The sequence below is a fragment of the Cornus florida genome, unplaced genomic scaffold, assembly GCF_030987335.1.
Source record: "Cornus florida cultivar Cherokee Brave unplaced genomic scaffold, ASM3098733v1 CherokeeBrave_3.0.0_Hap2_Chr11, whole genome shotgun sequence".
Lineage (NCBI taxonomy): Eukaryota > Viridiplantae > Streptophyta > Magnoliopsida > Cornales > Cornaceae > Cornus > Cornus florida.
The window spans coordinates 117,062,269-117,076,624 of record NW_026775581.1 but is presented as its reverse complement, the minus strand read 5'-3'; positions in this window follow the sequence as shown (position 1 = coordinate 117,076,624).

The following is a 14,356-nucleotide window of genomic DNA, read 5'->3' as shown; positions in this document are numbered from 1 at the left end:
CGACCGTGTTAATCGCCTGTTTGTTGGATGGAGGTTGGCGAGAGTAAATTTTTAGGTCCTGAGTTCATTAAGGATAAATCTAAAAAGATTGCTCTTATTAGGGATCGCATGCGCACTACCCAGAGTAGACAGAAGAGTTATACAGATCGTCGTACTCGTGCGTTGGAGTTTCAGGTTGGGGATTAGGTTTTACTCAAAGTGTTTCCTCTGAAAGGAGTAATGCTCTTTGGGAAGAAAGGGAAGTTGTCACCACGATTCGTCGATCCATATTACGGATTGAGTTGGCACTGTAGCTTATTGGTTGGCACTTCCGGATAATATGGATCGCGTCCACAATATGTTCCAAGTTTCCATGTTGTGAAAATTTCTACGAAATGAGGATTGGTATCAGTATATTGATGTTGGGGAGATTGAGTTGCAGCCGGATGCAACATATTGGAGCCACCGTGTCATATTGTCGACCGTCGGGATCAAATTCTTCGTAATAAGGTTATCCCTTTGGTATGTGTTCAGTGGAGTCATCACAATGAGGCTGAGTCTACTTGGGAATGAGAGGATGTCATTCGCTCATAGTTTCTTGAAATATTGGAAGAAGGTAAGAGCGAATTTCGAGAACGGTCCTTTTGTTAGGGGGGAAGAATGTAATACCCCTAATCTTAAAAGGATAGTCTCGGTATCTTAATTAATGTTTCATTGCATGTTATTGGCTTATTTGTTTATTGGCCTGTTTGTTTAGTTGTGGTTTATATTTAATTTAATTATTGATATTTTTATTTAAATTAAATTATTTGTTTAATTATTTTTATTTAGTTAAATTATTTGTTTTTAAATTATTTGTTTTCATTAATGTATGCTGATGTGGAAATTTAATTTTTTGTCTTCCTTAAATGTTTAATTAGGGTTTTATATTCTGTTTAGGTAATTAAGTTTTTGCCGACTAGTTTTATTTCTCTTTTAGTTTTCCGTCTCTTAATATGGTAAACTTATTGGCCTATATATATACATGTATGAGTCTACCAAGGGTTTTAGAACCCTAATCACGTAACAGTGGAGACGACGTGATACAGAGAGTTTTGAAAGGAAAACTGTGATACCCCGGGATTTCTTGATGTGGGTTGGCCAGGCTTACGCCTGATTACCCGAGGATATCAAATCAATTAGACAATAATCGAACACAGAATATAATTAAGATAAATATGAATAAATAAAATTGCTGAAAGAAGACCAAAACAATAATCCAATAATGAACTCCTCAGAATAAAATTTTATTAATAAGAACCATTCTGGTACATCTAAACTTCCAACACAATTACAACTCGGGAATCCATCCCGTGGACCCCTAATAATATCTCAAACTGAAATTGAAATAGCTGAAATAAAATCTCAAGCTAAACATGGAAAATAGTCTTACGTAGTCGGAGGAATGAGTGTCTGTATCTACTCTGCACGACCAAGTTCTAACCCTGGAACTGACGAGCACCTGAAAAATAAGAGATTGGGTCAGCCCACATGCAAGTCCTATCCTACTACGATCCATACAGAAACTCGATACGCAGATACATCCTAGATAGCTCAACAATAACTAGAGTAGTTCATATATGTATAAGTACACACTATAGGACGTTCACTAGTCTAATAGGTCTGTCTCAGCCTGAGTAGAGATACCATGCAAATTGCACATAATGCGGTCATGTGTACTTATACCTACCAGGGAACAACAACTACTATCTAGTTATCCATCCTAGGCGATATACGCACTCTAACCATGTTCCTGAGACTCAAACTCATACCATGGCACCATAACATAAATATATAAAGTCCGTATACTCTTAATATAAAATTTCATCCATCTGGTATAGTAGCCTGATATATGTATAACAATCCATCCAGAAACCAAAGTAGGTCATTCAATTATTTTATTGACATGACACAAGCATGAGTTAGACTTAACCTTTATGGTTAATCTATACCTCAATCCAAATTAGGTAGGACTTAGTATTTGAATTAATCCGTCCCTAGAATAAGTAGGTCTTAGTGTTTTGAACTAAGCCCTCCCTAATATGCCACCATCCCATACCAGTGCATATACACATATATAAGTAGGACTTAACTTTTATAGTTAATCCAACTTATTTCCAAATAGGTAGGACTTAATATTTTTAACTAATCCATCCCTAGTATGCCACCATCTCATACCGGTGCATACAAAACACAAATCCGTATAATTGACAAAGTAGGAATAAGTAACTCATCAATTATACTCCAAAATTAGCATAAATAAAGTCTAACATGTGTATAACCAAATTATACATCCAATATAAGATTTGGAAATCCTTTCGTAGTCCTTTAGATGGATAAAATAAGTCTAAGCATTTAATCCTCCAAACAGTACCATAATTGATGCAATTAATCGCAAATTATATACCGATTTAATCCAAACCAAGCATAGTTAATTTCAAGTAATTCACTATACTTAAAACTCTATTTAAATATGATTAATTAATATTGAATCACATATAAATGAATCTCCAAGTTCCAATGTGTAAGCTGATTAACAACCAAAGTACAACATGTAGGATTTTTTTTTCCTAATTTTACACTATCCATCCCTTAATCCATTTATGAATTATTGTTTTCCTATCTTTTACAGGTCTATGAGAATCATATACATCATTTAAAATAGTTTAAACGAAGTTAAAACACCCTGCACAATCCAAACAACGCCTTAAAACCCAACTATACGCAATTCTGGGCGAGAGCAGGCTCTCACAAGTTGAGAGCCTGCTCCTTTAGGATGGGAGCTAGCTCCCTAACTTAGGGAGCCTGCTCCTTTAGGATGGGAGCCAGCTCCCTAACTTAGGGAGCCTGCTCTATGCAGCCAGGAGTCGGCTCTATACTCCTTGGAGCTGGCTCTATTGATGAGGGAGCTGGCTCCCTTCTTTTGGGAGCCTGCTCTCTCATTCCTTGAAGCCGTTTCACGTATCTGCTTCATTTTCCTCACCTCCGGCGATTCCCAAGCCCTCTATAATCTTTTAAGCACTTGTTCTAATGTTCATTCAGTGTCCCAGATTATTTTAAAGACATCAACATGCAGCAACAATCTCAATTAAACAAGGTTTAACAACATATACAGAAGAATTCAATTAAACGGTTTAAGAATTTTCAAAACAACTTAACACAATGAAGCAAATTCCATTTTAAAAAAGCATCACGGATATGTTTTAGCATTAATTAAAGCCCTGGAGTCTACCTAGGCATGCATAGAACACAGGTTTAAGGGAAAACGACAGAATAGAGACTTACCTCTAGGTTTTGAATTGAAATTTTTAACCATCCTCTGTCTAGAATTTCCAGCGACCTCTGATTGTCGTCAACTCCTTTGTTACCCTAGGTTTAACCCACGAGTAAGCATCCAATACCCCTTCTCAGTTCAGCCTAATTATTTTGCCCAAACCCTCTCTCCGGTAACAGGATTTCTCTTATCTCCTCTCTGTTCTTTCTCTTACTCCTCTATTACCACTCACGTTTATAAGGTGGCGTGAATAAGGTTTATGAACCCTAAGACAGACAAGACTACAAATATATATAGGTTTAAACCAAACCCTAATCCCTACCCAATACTAAGTCGGCTGAAAAGAAAAGAAAATAAAATAAAATACAATTACGTATACATATACTGCCCTGTACGTATTATCTAATTATATACATATAATTTCTTATTAATATATACATAACCTAGTAACATAAAATTATCATTATTATCATTAAGATAAACAACGAATAATAATAATAATCTATATTCTCTAATATATATATATAACCAACCATATATGGGAATTACTCGTACCCATCTCCAATCTCTATTCAAGTAGTCTATGAGACCTACTATCCAAATCCATCATTTTAAACTAAAAATAAAATAAAATAAAATACACACAAAAATCAAATATCAAATAATAATTCAACACTTAACGAAAACAAAACACTTAAGCATTCACAAAATTAAACATTTAATTTAATTTCACATATATCATGAACCATAACAATGCATAGCCACGTAAGCACCTAAAATTCAATAAAATAAAAATTAAATCCCAATTATATCCTTTTGAAAACTAGGGGTATTACATTCTTCCCCCCTAACAAAAGTAATTCCGTCCTCGGAATTTATGAAACTCTTAATTATTTGCTTTTAAAATTCTTTCCGTTCGCGTGTGGACTCAGCCTCTGTGTATAAGCTCCACCGAATTCCAATGCATCCAACAATAAACAAGTTTCCTATATTTAAGAAACACCACTAATGTACAACTCTTAGGTTGTATTTAACAACGACTCAATCTTACCCAATATTTAACTACGGGTAACGATCCCTATTCCTCTAAGTTCTATAGGATATTCGCACAACATTCATATACATCCAGTGCTAACAAGTTGGTAATGCTAATATATAAGCAATACTAACAGCCAATAACGAATTTATCAAAGCAATTGTAATTATGCTTTAGCAATTCAACCATGCCAGTACGAATATATTTATTTTTACTTGGGCAATTCAACCATGCCTCCTTAAGTATATTTAGTTATACTTTGGTAAATCAACCATGCCGAAAATTTAACCATGTCTGTGGCAAATCAGCCATATCTACTTAAGTATATTTAGTTATACTTTGGCAAATCAAGCATGCCGACAATTCAACCATGTCTGTGACAAATCAACCATGCCTCCTTAAGTATTACTTATACTTTAGCAAATCAACCATGCCGACAATTCAACCATGTACCGATTTTTTTTAAAAAACTTAACAATGAACTAAATCACACATAGTCATCTAACCCATCCAGATATACTAAGTTAAACATGTCCTTACACCAACTGGTTCATTAGAACAGATATTTGATATCTCTATGAACCCTATAATCGTCTGAGTGCATTGAGAAGATTTGACAAATTTTTACATCTCGTTCACTCCGACAACATTTACAGAACTTCTAAGCCTCCTCCAGTACCTTAAGCTCTAACTGAGTAAAGTAACACCACCTCCAGGTCAACTCCAATATTCTAAGTTGACCTCTTCACTTTCCCTGGTAATAGCAAGTGTCATTATAACGCAACAACTAACTAAAAGATTTGAATATCTTATCGATTATTGAGAGCGTCCACTTCCATATTCCCTTCCACCAGACAGAACTTAATATAAAGTGTTAATCACCACTTGATGTATCTAAGTCATCTCGTAATCCACTCTATTCATATGAACTGATGTCCTACCAGTTCGAAAAACCACAAATTGAGCTGATTTCATTTAGAAATCAACCAGTATCCCAACCAGAATCCTGACCTTTTTGTAAAGTCAGCAATCCCTTAACTAAATACGTGAAAATGCTCTATCATTTCCACTTCAGTATAGAAAATGACTGCAAGGATCTAGTGATCTCTACTGGTCCATCTCAATTATCTAATAAATATTAGACTGGGAAACAAAATCACTTTGTCCCAATTTAAAGAACTAATAAATATTTCACTCATCTGCTTCATACCGTGAAACATTTGGTTCCACCAAAATGAATAAAGAACTAAGAGTTGTGAACCTCAGTCCTTACATCCACCTTCCCATTTGTCTATAGAAAGTACCACCTAGTCTGGTACTACTAGCTTGCGTTTGCATCCATTGTTTAAATTAGAGCATTGACAAAAGCTAACCCTGCAACTGAATCCATGCATCACTACTCAGTGATAAACTTACCGATAATGAAAATCAACCGGTAATTCTTTTCATTGCTAGTTAACTAGCTATGACTTTTCCACACACATCGTGCTCCTCTTCTTTATTATAGGTGATCGGTCTCACCATCTTGTCTTTAACACACCCTACTTCTTTAATATAAATAAATGTCAATTTGATTCCTTGTCTCGCTTCAAATGAATATGAAACTTTTTTTTTCCCCTCCATACAGTCATCAATTCCCAAGCAATAGCTAATAGTCACGACATATGACCTATATAAAAAAAAAAAAAAAAAATTCCATATTAGTTATACAAATGAAGAGACTTTGCTCCCTCCTTGATATGCAATCCTGGCAACTCCTTCCAATAACACACCCTCCTGAATAAAATTCTTGCTTAAGAATAGACTGATGAAGATTTAATCAAGCTACTATCCTTAATAGGCGTCAGTCCAATAAGTACCTAACCGAGTACTAAATCCTCCTTTCGTCTTGGGAATAACCTTCTGAAATTTCCAAGAAGATGTTCTGCACCTCCGACACCTATGATAAACCATCATAGTGTTACAGTGGTCATTATTTACCATAACCTCACGAATACCAAAGTATTAACGACCACCATTTTTTAGACGTTGTAAGAAGATACAAATCCCAAACCTAACGTAAAGTACGTCAAACTAATCGTACTAGATTATTTGACTTGTACCGATGGTTTAACTATCCCATCCCAAATAACACCCCATAATGACTCATGTCTAGGTCAAATAAATTGGATAGAATTATATATTTCTACCAAATCCGATGACCACATGCACACAAACCTAGCGCACATAGCGCTATTACTCTATGTTATTAAAAACAGTAGTTGACTGATTACATACTTGTGTTCCCAACTAAACCATATTCCAAATCTTGAATAACTAATGAAAAATGAAACACGTATGATACACACAATAAAACAAAAATATAATTCTACCTCAGATAGCATCCATTCTAGACAAGAAAACCTTATTTGAACTCAACTTGCAAACTTGTTTCACAAAATCCCCTTTTATAGTTTCGTAGGTAATCATCCAACCTCGAAACCTATCTGTTCAACATAGCTTAAAAACAACATTCGTTTGCCTAAGCAAAAACCAAAGACTTAACCCTCATCCTATACGCGAAATACAAACCGTCTAACATGGCTTTATAAAACAACTTAGAACGTCACAACCTAATCCCCATAATCTCTAAAACGTGATATAAAATCATTGCTTCGTTCTGATAAGAACTCCATCTGATTCCCAAACTCCTGAAGAGTACCTTTTTATCTATCTCCCTTAGAGATGATACGAAAATTTAACTATATGCAGATTGGTTCACACCAACTCTACTAGTATCATTCACTATACTACTAGTGAATAAGATCACCCTTGTGCAATCCTTCATCTTAAAAATGTAGTATCCGCTTTTTTGGATACGCTGCAATCTCCTCCCTTAGAATCTTCTTCGAACTCCGACTCCTTGATTGTCTCCTTTTTAACTAAAGTTGTGTTGGCCCCGATATGCGGTGACCTAACACCTACATCTTAATACTTCATTGGCTTATACTTTCTAAGTAATGCCAACCTTGGAACTAAACCTTCTATCCCAAGTTCTGCTTCTGGCAAAGAACCTGACAACATACTCCTTTATTCTTTTGGGTCTTAATTGCTTTCGCCTTGAACCCAATCCTCGTCCCAGTGTCAACCATTCTGTAACTACAGAATATAATTGACATCAGTTCCTCCTAACGAACCGTAAATAGATTATAACGAATCCTAATAAGACTGTAAGTTTTAAGAGACGCAACGTGGAAGTCTTATAACGAAAGACACTCCTAAGGACACTTGAACCTGGAGTGCTTTGGTACCAATTGTGATACCTTTGGATTTCCGGATACGGGTTGCCAGGTCCACGCTCGATTACCCGAGGATATCAAATCAATTAGGTAATAATCGAACACAGAATATAATTAAGATAAATATGAATAAATAAAATTGCTGAAAGAAGACCAAAACGATAATCCAATAATGAACTCCTCAGAATAAAATTTTATTAATAAGAACCATTCTAGTACATCTAAACTTCCAATACAAATACAACTAGAGAATCCATCCCGTGGACCCCTAATAATATCTCAAACTGAAACTGAAACAGCTGAAATAAAATCTCAAGCTAAACATGGAAAGTAGTCCTACGTAGTCAGAGGAATGAGTGTCTGTATCTGCTCTGCACGACCAAGCTCTAACCCTAGAACTGACGAGCACCTGAAAAATAAGAGAGTGGGTCAGGCTTACATGCAAGTCCTATCCCACTACGATCCATACAGAAACTCGATACGTAGATACATCCTAGATAGCTCAACAATAACTAGAGTAGTCCATATATGTATAAGTACACACTATAGGATGCTCACTAGTCCAATAGGTCTGTCTCAGCCTGAGTAAAGATACCATGCAAATTGCACATAATACGGTCATGTGTACTTATACCTACCAGGGAACAATAACTACTGTCCAGTTATCCATCCTAGGCGATATACGCACCCTAACCATATTCCTGAGACTCAAGCTCATATCATGGCACCATAACATAAATATATAAAGTCCATATACTCCTAGTACAAAATATCATCCATCTGGTATAGTGGCTTGATATATGTATAACAATCCATCCAGAAACCAAAGTAGGTCATTCAATTATTTTATTAACATGACACAAGCATGAGTTGGACTTAACCTTTATGGTTAATCCATACCTCAATCCAGATTAGGTAGGAGTTAGTATTTGAACTAATCCGTCCTTAGAATAGGTAGGTCTTAGTGTTTGGAACTAAGCCCTCCCTAATATGCCACCGTCCTATACCGGTGCATATACACATATATAAGTAGGACTTAACTTTTATTGTTAATCCAACTTATTTCCAAATAGGCAGGACTTAGTATTTTTAACTAATCCATCTCTAGTACGCCACCGTCCCATATCGGTGCATACAAAACACAAATCCGTATAATTGACAAAGCAAGAATAAGTAACTCATCAATCATACTCCAAAATTAACAGAAATAAAGTCTAACATGTGTATAACCAAATTATGCATCCAATATAAGATTTAAAAATCCTTTTGCAGTCCTTTAGATGGATAAAATAAGTCTAAGCATTTAATCCTCCAAACAGTACTATAATTGATGCAATTAATCACAAATTAAATACTGATTTAATCCAAACCAAGCATAGTTAATTTCAAGTAATTCACTATACTTAAAACTCTATTTAAATATGATTAATCAATATTGAATCACATATGAATGAATCTCCAAGTTCCAATGTGTAAGCTGGTTAACAACCAAAGTGCAACATGTAGGATTTTTTTTCCTAATTTTACACTGTCCATCCCTTAATCCATTTATGAATTATTGTTTTCCTATCTTTTATAGGTCTATGAGAATCATATACATCATTTAAAATAGTTTAAACGAAGTTAAAACACCCTACACAGTCCAAATAACGCCTTAAAACCTAACCGTACGCAATTTTGAGCGAGAACAGGTTCTCACAAGTTGAGAGCCTGCTCCTTTGGCATGGGAGCTGGCTCCCTAACTTAAGGAGCCTAGTCTAGGTAGCTAGGATCCAGGTCCATACTCCTTGGAGTCGGCTCCATTGATAAAGGAGCTGGCTCCCTTCTTTTGGGAGCCTGCTCTCTCACTCCCTAAAGCCGTTTCACGTATCTGCTTCGTCTTCCTCGCCTCCGGCAATTCCCAAGCCCTCTATAATATTTTAAGCACCTGTTCTAATGTTCATTTAGTGTCCCAGATTATTTTAAAGACATCAATATGCATCAACAATCTCAATTAAACAAGGTTTAACAACATATACAGAAGGATTCAATTAAACAGTTTAAGAATTTTCAAAACAGTTTAACACAACGACGCAAATTCCAGTTTAAACATACATCACAGATATGTTTTAGCATTAATTAAACCCTTGGAGTTTACCTAGGCATGCACAGAACACAGGTTTAAGGGAAAGAGACAGAATAGAGACTTGCCTCTAGGTTTCAAATTGAAACCTTTAACCATCCTCTGTCTAGACTTTCCGGCGACCTCTAATTATCGTCAACTCAATTGTTGCCCTAGGTTTAACCCATGAGAAAACATCCAATATCCCTTCTCTGTTCAGCCTAATTATTTTGCCCAAACCCTCTCTCCGGTAATAGGATTTCTCTTCTCTCCTCTTTGTTCTTTCTCTTACTCCTCTGTTACCACTCACGTCTATAAGGTGGCGTGAATAAGGTTTATGAACCCTAAGGTAGACAAGACTACAAATATATATAGGTTTAAGCCAAACCCTAATCCCTACCCAATACTAAGTTGGCTGAAAATAAAATAAAATAAAATAAAATACAATTACGTATACATATACTGCCCTATACGTATTATCCAATTATATACATATAATTTCTCATTAATATATACATAACCTAGTAACATAAAATTACCATTATTATCATTAAGATAAACAACGAATAATAATAATAATTTATATTCTCTAATATATATTTTATCAAGTGTATATATATATAACGAACCACATATGGGAATTACTCGTACCCATCTCCAACCTCTATTCAAGTAGTCCATGAGACCTACTGTTAGTCTTTCACTACTATTCAAATCCATTCTTTTAAACTAAAAATAAAATAAAATAAAATAAATACACACAAAAATCAAATATCAAATAATAATTCAACACTTAATGAAAACAAAACACTTGCATTCATAAAATTAAACATTTAATTCAATTTCACATATATCATGAAACCATAACAACAAATAGCCACGTAAGCACCTAAAATTCAATAAAATAAAAATTGAATCCCAATTATATCCTTTTGAAAACTAGGGGTATTACAAAAACAGAGATAAATAGTTGGGGGTTTCGGCCGTTGATTAAAGGTCAGACCAAGGAGGAAGGTAGAGATTAATTATTGGGTTAGAATTAGAGTAATAGGAGGCTTGACGGTAATTGGAACTCGCCGAGAAAATCTAGGAAGGAGGCGTTGAGATTTTATCCAAAGTCTCACAGGCAAGTCTCTATTTTAACTCCTTCCATTAAACCTGTGTTCGGTGCATGCCTAGGTGGACTCCAGGGTTTAAATAAATGTTAACACATATCTTTATGCATGTTTAAACTGTATTTGATCTCGTTGAATCAAACTGGTTTGGGGTTGATTGAAGTTGAAATTAAATTTTGCTGCCGTTGGTTTAAAAGCTTGTGTTTAATTCATGTTCATTGTTGTATAATAATGTTTTATGATTAATCTGGGACTGAGATTGAACTCTAATAACATAAATATAAGCAGTACCGAGGGTTTGGATATCGCTCGAGGCGAAGAAGATGAGCAGAATAGGTGAAACGGCTCGTAGGGAGAGTGAGACGGCTCCCTGAATGAGGGAGCCAGCTCCCTCAATGATAGAGCCGGTTCCCAAGAGTGTGGAGCCAGCTCCCAACTCCTTAGAGTAGGCTCCCATTGTTTTGGAGCAGGCTCTCAACTTGGGAGAGCCTGCTCTCGCCCAGAAACGCGTATTAACGATTTTAAAGTTTTGTTTGGGCTGTACAGGGCGTTTTTAATCTGTTTAAATTGCATGAAATGATGTAAGTAATTGCAATGGACCTATAAATATATGGGGAAACATTAATTCATAAATGGGTTAAAGAATGGAGCAATATGAATTTAAGGAAAAACCTACATGTTGCACACTGTTTTGTTAATTAATTTATTTATTGGAACTTGCAGATTCTTTTGTATATGATTTTATACTGTTTAATCATATTTCAACAGAGTTATAAGTATAGTGGATTATCTAAAATTAAATATGCTTGGTATGGATTAAATTGATATTTAATTTGCCGTAAATTGTGTCAATTTATGGACGGTTTGGAGGATTTAAATGCTTAGATTTATTTTAGTAATTTAAAGGATTAGAACATGATTTTTAGGTCTTATAATGAATGTCTAATATTGTCATATATGTATTAAACTTTATTTATGCATATCTTACAGAATGGTTGGTGAATACTTGTCACTGTTTTATCAGTTATGTTATTTGGAGGATTGTATACACCAGTATGGGACGGTGGCATACTAGGGATGGATTAGTTCAAACACTGAGTCCTACCTATTCTGAATTAAGGTATGGATTAACCATAAAGGTTAAGTCCTACTCGAATTTATGTCAGGTCAATAAACAATTAAATGACATACTTTGGTTTCTGGATGGATTGTTATACATATGTCAAACCACTATATCACTTGGATGATATTTTGTATTAGACTTATACGGACTTTATATATTTATAGTTATGGTACCATGGTATGAGCTTGAGTCTCAGGACCATGGTTAGGGTGCGTATATCGCCTAGGATGGATAACTTGACATAGTTGTTGTTCCCTGGTAGGTCTAGGTACACATAACCACGTTATGTGCGATTTGCATGGTATCTCTACTCAGGATGAGACAGACCATTGGGCTAGTGAGCGTCCTATAGTGTGTATTTATACATATATGGACTATTATAGTTATTGTTGAGCTATTTAGGATGTATCTCCGTATCGGGTTTCTGTATGGATTGTAGTAGGATAGAACTTGCATGTAGGCCTGACCCACTCTTATTTTTCAGGTGTTCGTTAGTTCCAGGGTTAGAGCTTGGTCGTGCAGAGCAGATATAGACACTTACTCCTCCGGCTACGTAGGACTACTTTCCATGTTTAGTTTTATATTTTATTTCAGTTGTTTCCTTTTCAGTTTGGGATTTTATTAGGGGTACACTAGATGAATTCCCGAGTTGTTAAATTAAACGGAGGTTTTGGATTATGGGATTTTAATAATAGTATTTTGAGGATATTTAATTTAGAATTCTTTCAACCTATTATTTGATTCTTATTTCAGATTTGTATCTGTGCTTATTTACATATTAATTGGTTGGTATCCCTCGGGCTTGTGCTCGGACTTAATCACCCGTGGCTCTAGAAACGAGGGGTATCACATTGTCTCATATTCAGCTCCCGCTGAGTGAACAAATACTGCAGACTTTTGTGATCACTAAATAATCTGAAGGACTCTCCCAACAGATAATGCCTCAAAATGCGTAAGGTAAAGACCACAACTGCCAACTCTAAATCATGTATTGGATAATTAAGCTCATGAGACTTAAGCTTACGAGATCCATACGAAATCGGTCATTCTTTCTGCATCAAAACACACCCATGGCCTTGCAAAGAAGCATCTGTGTAGACAAGGTACTATTCCGCTCTGTGGAGTAGACAGAACTGGTGCATAAGTCAACCTAGCTCATCAAAAGCTTTCTGACAGTGTTCATCCCACATGAACCGTACACCCTTCTTAGTTAGGTGAGTGAGTGGTCCCGCTATCTTTTAGAACCCCTGAATGAACTTACGATAATATCCTGCCAATCCGATAAAACTCCGAATCTTGGTAGGTAAAGTAGGCTGTCCCCACTCGACCACTGCCGAAACCTTGGCTGGATTTACCGCTATTCCCCTTTCTGACACCACGTAACCCAGAAACTTCACTTCCCGTTGCCAAAATTCACATTTCTCGAACTTGGCATATAACTGGTGTTCACGAAGCATCTGTAACACTGTGCGAAGATGTCTAACATGATCATCCTTTGACTTAGAATAAATCAAAATATCATCAATAAAGACGATAACAAATTGATCTAAGTAAGCCCTGAATACTCTATTCATCAAATCTATGAAAACTACTGGTGCATTAGTTAATCCGAATGGCATGACACGAAACTCATAAGATCCATATCTAGTGAGAAACGCTGTCCTAGGAACATCCTGTTCCCTAACCCGAATTTGATAATATCCAGAACGTAGGTCAATCTTAGAGAAGTATGTAGCTCCCTTTGATAAACACCGAATATTGCATATTTAAGCGCCCTTATTTGCATTAGTTAAGTCCATTAGTTGATCATATTGTACATATTAGCTTCATTTGTGTATTTTTGTTTAATTTCAGGTTGGTTCCCTAAAGATAGTTAATAGTGCGACTTTGTTGAATTATTGAAGAATTAGAGTATGCTGTTGCCGGGGGCCTTCATTTTGGCCAAGCTAGTGATCCACTGAACTCATGGCTACCTCTGCAAAAAGTACTAAAAGCAATGATCGTGTCATCGGGCCGTGCTGAATCCAATTCAAGAAGTATTTCAGGTCCAAGGTTGCAGCATTGCTGGTGCTTGCCGATTGAGGCAGAATGCTTTAATTTTTGTAGGGCACTGCCGTGCCTCGTAGGCCCAAGTGCCATAACCAACCATCTTGACAATGCGCCGATGCTCGCCCTGCACTGCGAGCGCTCGCGAATCTGCAGACAAGTGGGCGTGGGCTACATTATTTCATCCAATGCTGTCCCCTTGACCTAATGTGTGGTTCTGCATTCTTCTAGGGCTGATGAGCCACGAAAATGGAGTGGTTGGAGGGCTATGGTGGATGATAAGAGGCTTGATACAATGTAATATCTCATAACTCACATTGTAGGATATTTCTAAAGAGAGAAATATTGTTCTAGAGAGGTTTTGG